Raw genomic sequence first — 7,123 nt, 5'->3', positions numbered from 1 at the left:
GAAGACCACCTGAAAGCTTGAGACAGTGTTGGAAGCCACCAAATCATCGGGACTAACGTTAAAACGAGAGAAGTGCACTTCGCCTACGAGGAACTGCGGTTCCTAGGTCACATCGTTAGCAAGGATGGTGTTCGGCGAGACCCAGAGAAAACAGCTGCACGCCTGCTGACAAGAAAGGCGTGCGCAGGTTCCTTGGGTTGTGCGCTTATTATCAACGATTTGTCAGGGACCTTTCGCGCATCGCCGAAACGTTGACACAGCTACCAAAGGCTGACGTACCTTTTAAATGGGCAGCGCCGCAGGAAGAAGCCTTTGATGAACTTAAGCGCCGTCTGCAGTCCCCTCCGGTACTGGGCCACTGTGGTGTCCGGTATCCGGGCGGACGGAACGAACAGGCGCAGACCGCAGCTCAGGGTAGACTGTTTATTTACGTCAGAGTGTGAGCGTGTGAGCTCGAGAGAAGAGAGAGAGGAAATGTGCTGATGATGATAGCACTGGTGTATGGAAACAAAATCGAAACTTGTGCGGGATACTACATCACCTCCCGCTTTAAAAAAAAACACAAAACACACTTAAAAGCACAGTATGCACGAGGGCAGAAACAGTAAAGTCAGTATTGAAGTCTGTCAGGTGGGCGACGGTCTCTTGCACTTCGACGCAGCGTTTGTCCTGTGTTGTTGTTTTGCGGAGGAGTTGAACTTGCTTCAATCACTGGAGACTGCGGTTCAGATGTCGTTTCAGCTGGTGCTGGTTCCGCGCGATCATCAGAAGTAGTTGGATCGTTGTCTGGAAGCAGTGCCCGGGACGGTGTAGAGTCAGAGCTGTTTTCTGGTGCGCGAGATAATTTAGACGCATTCCAGAAGCGGCCGTCACTTAGGAGAAATGAATTCGGCCTCTTTTTCTGGCTACTTTAAATGGACCGAGTATGAAAACGATGCCTTGCCTCCAGCTTTGGGAATCCTTAGTCGAACGAGGTCACCATTTCGAAATGTTGGGGCCCTAGCACCGCGTCTCCTATCCATATACTGTTGGGCGTACGACTGCTTATCTTGCACCCTCTCGCGAACGGGCTTCAATACAGCATTAGAGTGTACGTCGCTCCCAGAGGGCATTCTAGCAATACTGCGCCGTGTTCTGGGTTGACGACCATGTAGGAGCGTCGCAGATGCAAGCCAGTCGTCGCTTACGGAGTTGATCTCTATGTACCGAGGTAGTCAACCAAGGAAGTTTTCAACGGGCGTTTTTTCAATCTCGCCATTTGTATCCAATCTTTGAGCACCCTGTTGAATCTTTCTATTGACCGCTTCCCTGAGGGTAGTGCAAAGAAGAGCAACGATGTATAATGCTCCCCTCGCGCAAGAATTCTTCGAACATTTGTGACTTGAACTGCAGTCCGTTGTCAGGTACAATTTCGTCCGGGAAACCCTCGCGACTGAATACTCCCTGCAGGAACTCAGCAACAGTATGCGACGTTACTGTCGGTGCAAATGCAACTTCAGGCCACTTCTAGTGGTAATCAATCAGGGTTATTATGTATCAACAGTTGGAAGGTGCCCATTCAAGAGGACCTACAATGTCCATCGCGAGCTTTTGCCATGGCTTGTCTGGGAATGCCAAAGATTTTGCAAAGGCGCGAAAGATGGTTTAGCAGACTTGTCGAGTGTCTGGCAAATGTGACCGTGACTTATAGCTTCCTCAACGGACTTTTTCGGCGGCCACCCTTTTGTGACATACCCCACAACCTTTTGCAATAGCTCGTCTGCAGCGGTAGCAAGCTGCAGCTGCTCTTTTATCACGGATGATGACACGACCGAGACTATTTCTTCGTCTACGGTTTGATTTGAAGCGCTTTCAATAGGCAGGCGTGAAAGTGCATCTGCAATGACGTTTTGAGACCCCTTCTGATACTCGATCGAAAAGTTGTAGTACAGTAAGCGAGCAGACCATCTGGATAATCGAAGAGGCCGACGTCCTGCGCCAGCTGACGAAAGCAAAGTTACCAAAGCCTGATGGTCTGTGCGCAACACAAACCTTCTTCCCCAAAAGTAGAGATGCCAATGCTCTCATGCAAGCAGACATGCCAAAGCCTCTCTTTCACCCACGGAATATCTTCGTTCCGCCACGGTCAAGGCTCTCGATGCAAATGCAACGGTGCGCATTTCTTCACCATCGCGTTCCTGAAGCACAGCACCCAAGCCCTTTTCCGACGCATCTGTGGTGACTATTACATCTAACTCTGGGTTGCACATCTTTTTGACGGGACTAGCTGATAATGAGCTTTTGACGAGATCAAAACTGCGTTGAGCTTCCTCATTCCAATCAAACTTTTGATTTGACCTCAAAAGCTTTCTCAACGGTTCGACCAAATCAGCAAATCGGGGGATAAAATGGGAGTAGTACCCTAGAAGTCCCAAAGAAGAACGCAATGCTGAGAAATGATGAGGGGCAGGCGCTTTCACAACACCGTCTACTTTGGAAGGCAATGGGCACAGACCTTTCCCACTAATTACATGTCCCAGAAAGTGCAGCTCAGGAACAGCGAAAAGACATTTATCATTTAGCTTCAATCCTGAAGCGCTTATACGTTCAAGTACCTGCTTCAAATGTTTGTTATGCTCCTGGTTTGTCCTTCCCCACACGATTATGTCATCAATGTAACAGAGCACACCCTTGCAGTCCTTCAACAACAGTTGCATCATTCTTTGAAAAGCCGCAGCAGCAGAGGCCAGACCAAAACATACTCTTTTGAATCGAAATAACCCATCATGCGTGATAAAAGTTGTTAGGTCGCGACTCTCCGGTGTACGTTCAACTTGGTGGTACGCAGACGCCAAGTCAAGCCTCGAAAAACACGTCCCACCTGCTAGTTGATGCAGGAGTTCTTCCGTGTGCGGGAGAGGAAACGCGTCGGCAATGACAGCTTTGTTAGCCTCGCGGAGGTCTACGCACAACCGAAGCGAGCCATTTTTCTTTCGCATGACGACTATGGGGGAGACCCATTCCGACGCAGACACGGGTTCTATTATCCCCTGCGACTGCAGACGGCGTAGCTTCTCGGAAACTTGCTCTCGCAGAATCAAGGGCAGGCGCCGCAGTTTTGCAGAACCCGGCGGCACGGACGAGCGACGCTGGATGTGGTGCACGAAGTTCTTTACGAGCCCGAGGCCTGTCGAGAAGAGGTGCGAAAATTGATCCTGCAGCTCGGCGGGGAGAGAGGGGGAGAGTCTGCATGCGCGACGCTGCGGCAGATTAAAGTTGAACCGACGATGTTTATGCCCAGACTGGGTATGGCGTCGAGTCCCCGCAGAAACGTGCCTTTTGTTGTGATGTGGAACAGCACACCGGCGGTGTTTTCGCCATGAATCACGTCGGCCAGAAAGAATCCGACGATGTTTATCTTTTCTCCGGAGTAGTTGTGGAGGGTGACAGCAGGCGAGCACAACGCATACCTATCCGCGAAGAATCTGCGGTAATGTTCTTCGCTCAGCAGAGAGACGGTAGCCCCAGTGTCAACAATGAGAGAAAAAGGACGTTGTCCTATCGTAACTGTGGCACGAATTTCTTTCGGTTGCCCACCTTTATTGTTGACGTTTAAGATTCTAATGGCGATGGCTGTCTCTGCTTTCAGGCATGGGGCTCTTCGTTTAGCAGTTTTCTTTTTCTTTGTCCTGCAGATGCTTGCAAAATGCCCAATACTGCCACAGTTGCGGCAGTGTCTGGCTTTTGCTGGGCATGCAGAGAAATTTGCTAGATGGGAAGCCGAACCACAGCGGTAGCACGTGCCATGCGAGGGGTCGAATGATTCCGTTTTTGTTTCTCGCACGCGGTTCACAGGAGCGCTGACGTTGAATTCTTCTAATTGCCTTTCTGCCTGCTCGATCTGCTTTCCAATGTGAACTGCGCGTTGAAGAGTGAGAGACGATCCCTTGTAAAGTAAGCGCTGTCGTATTTTTTGCGAAGTTGTTCCCTCAAGTAGTTGGTCACGGATCATGCTGTCAGTTGCAGTTCCGAAATTGCACGTCGCGGAAAGTCCTCGTAGACCATTTACGTAGGCTTGAAAATTCTCACCAGGTAGTTGCTTGCGCTGACGAAACCGGTGACGTTCCACCAGGTCGTTGGTTGCTGTTGCGAAGTGGACATCCAGCGTTGCGACAGCAGCATTGAAGAGGTCTTCGTGAGCACTTGACGTAACACTTGCCCAAGGATCTGTGGTGCTCCTTGTTGCGTCGAGGCTTTGGTACACACGTTGGCCTTCGGTTCCCAAGGAGTTCAGAAGTATTGCCTTGCGACGCCTGGGCTGTAGGTCGTCGCCTCCCACCGCTTCCAGGAAGTTCAGGAAGACCAGCTTCCACTGTTGCCAAAGTACTGCCGGTTCGCCTGGCGTACGCAGGAACGGTGGGGCGGCGGGTAAGATGCGCCCGACATATTGGCGAATATACAGTTTTCGGAACGGAAAATTATGCTTGAATCCTCGTCGCTATTCTGTGGTGTCCGGTATCCGGACGGAGAGAACGAACAGGCGCAGACCGCAGCTCAGGGTAGACTGTTTATTTGCATCAGAGTGTGAGCGTGTGAGCTCGAGGGAAGAGAGAGAGAAAATGTGCTGACGATGATAGCACTGGTGTATGGAAACGAAACCGAAACTTGTGCGGGATACAACAGCCACTTTGATGGCAACGCCGATACCGAACTTCATACCTACGGGAGCAGTGTGGGCCTAGGAGCTGTTCTCGCCCAGAAGAGTGCCGGACAGGAAAAAGTAATCGCCTATGCTGGCAAGTCCCTCACAAAAGCCGAAGTCAATTACTCAACGCCCGAGGAGTGCCTCGCGATCATCTCAGCCACTTCTAAGTTTCGTCCATACCTATACGGTCGACTATTCAAGGTGGTAAGCGACCACCACGCGCTCTGCTCGCTGGCTAATTTAAAAGACCCCTCCGGCCGCCATGCCTGATGAAGCCTACGTACGTCTTAAAAAATTCGACGTCACAGTCGTCTACAGGCCGCAAGTCAGGCCGCAAGCTTTCCGATGCAGACTGCTTGTCACGAGGCCCTGTTGATGAGCCATCGAATGAAGATGACGAAGACGCCTTTTTGGGACCGGTAAGCGCCATCACTTTCGCAGAACAACAGCGATTAGTCCCTGAGCTGAAAGCGCTAGCGGATTACTTACAAGAAAAGACCGCTTCCCCTCCTTGAGGCGACATTTATCATCGTTCGCGTTAAGCGATGGCCTCCTCGTTAGAAAAAACTTCGCGCCCAACAGGACCGCACAGCTTCTTGTTGTGTCGAAAAACCTCCGGCAGGAAATTTTGCAGGCGTTGCACGATGGAGCCTATAGCAGGCCATCTCGGGTTTTCACGCACGTTGCGTCAAATCCAGAAGTGTGCTACTGACCGCGACTGCCTGCCGAAGTTGCCCACTACGTGAAGACATGCCGTGAGTGCCAACGACGCAAGACGCCGCCGATCAGACCAGCAGGACTACTAAACCCGATTCCGCCAGCAGACCTGCCCTTTCAACAAATTGGGGTGGATCTCTTTGGCCCCTTTCCAGCTTAGTCTTGTGTAACAAGTTGATCATTGTGGCCCCTGACTACCTTACCCGTTACGCCGAAGCAAAAGCACTGCCCAATGGTACCGCGGCAGAAGTTGCCAAATTTTTTAGTCGAGTAAATTGTCTTCCGACACGGCGTCCCAGAAGTGCTCATCACGGAGGGGGGAACGCCGTTTACGGCAGAGTTGACACAAGCCATCCTGTAATAGTCATACAAGCCATCGACGAACAACTGCATACCATCCCCAGACCAATGGCCTTACGAAACACCTGAACAAAACGATCGCAGATATGATCGCCATGTATGTCGGAGCTGAACACAATACCTGGGACGCCATCTTGCCGTACGTGATCTTCGCGTATAACACGGCAGTCAAAGAGACGACCAGAGCGACCCCGTTCAAGCTTGTGTACGGCAGGGAGACTACGACGACGCTCGACGCAATGCTGCTGCACGTAACCAACGAGGACAACCTTGACGTCGCCGCCTACTTGCAGCGTGCAGAGGAACCCCGATGACTCGCATGGCTCCGTATTAAAGACCAACAGCGCACCGACAGCCGACGATACAACTTACGACGACGCCATGCAGAGTACAATCCAGGAGACCAAGTGTGGGTTTGGACATCAATTTGCCTTCGCGGACTAAGTGAAAAGTTGTTGCGTCGATACTTTGGGCCGTACAAAATCATTCGCCGCGTCGGACCCGACGGAACGTCAGCATCACAACGGCGACGCGCACGCCCAGACATTATAGATGTTGTACGACTGAAGCCATATTACGCGCGTTAAAGAAGCTGTGGTGTTTAAACTTTGTAGTGTTTATGTTTAAGTTGCTTTGTTTTGGAACATCGAGGCGATGTTTTTTTGAGGGGGGAGTAATGCCGCGAAACCTTCATAACTGTATTGTTTTTTTACCAGCCGCCGGCATGCTTCCTTATGACTCTGATTCTGGATCGCGTATCAGTTTTGTATCCCGTGTTTGTTCATGCTCGTTGTCGCGATACGACGCGTTATCATTTTCTTTGTCGCGAATGATGCGCCAAGATCTGTATCGAAGATTCCGATCACTTGCGTATGTTTCTACAATGTTCCAGGTTGTACTAGTAGCTGTTTGCGACGTTATCTAGATTGTTCTGTGCAGCGTTTAAATTGAGCGTTGACGAGTGTGACGAGCATTCTTTTTCGACGACCGACCAGCACATTTGCTGCTATCGCCGCCGCCGAGTTGTTTAGTTATTTTTCGGGCCTAAGTCAGGCCAATAAAGAGTTATTTCAGTACCATCACGCCTGTGTCTTCTTTTGGTGTGTACGGCCTTGTCACCACTACGTGAGAATATAAACCGCAGCGATGTGTTCACGAAACGACCAAAGGCCAACACTAAACGCCAGCCTTCTTTTGTAACTAAGTAATCTAATGGCCTTTTAAACATAAACAATATTCTGCGTAAATACCTTTCCATGCTAGCGTGAATGCCCGAAGAAAATATTCCTAGAGGCACCAAGGGTAACATACGAACGAAACGCAAACCTCAGAGATATTCTAGGACATTCTAAAATCGACAAG

General features: G+C 50.5%; 1 pseudogene; it reads right to left on the bottom strand.

Moving 5' to 3' along the window:
• Positions 1-905: 905 nt before the first annotated feature.
• Positions 906-4,140, bottom strand: LOC146193302 (uncharacterized; annotated as a pseudogene).
• Between the last annotated feature and the right edge of the window lie 2,983 nt (positions 4,141-7,123).

The sequence above is a fragment of the Amblyomma maculatum genome, chromosome 4 (assembly GCF_055883805.1).
Source record: "Amblyomma maculatum isolate TAMU_Amacu chromosome 4, ASM5588380v1, whole genome shotgun sequence".
In the NCBI taxonomy this organism is placed as follows: Eukaryota; Metazoa; Arthropoda; class Arachnida; order Ixodida; family Ixodidae; genus Amblyomma; species Amblyomma maculatum.
Note: the sequence above shows the minus strand (reverse complement) of the source record. Positions and strands in the feature narration are given on the sequence as shown.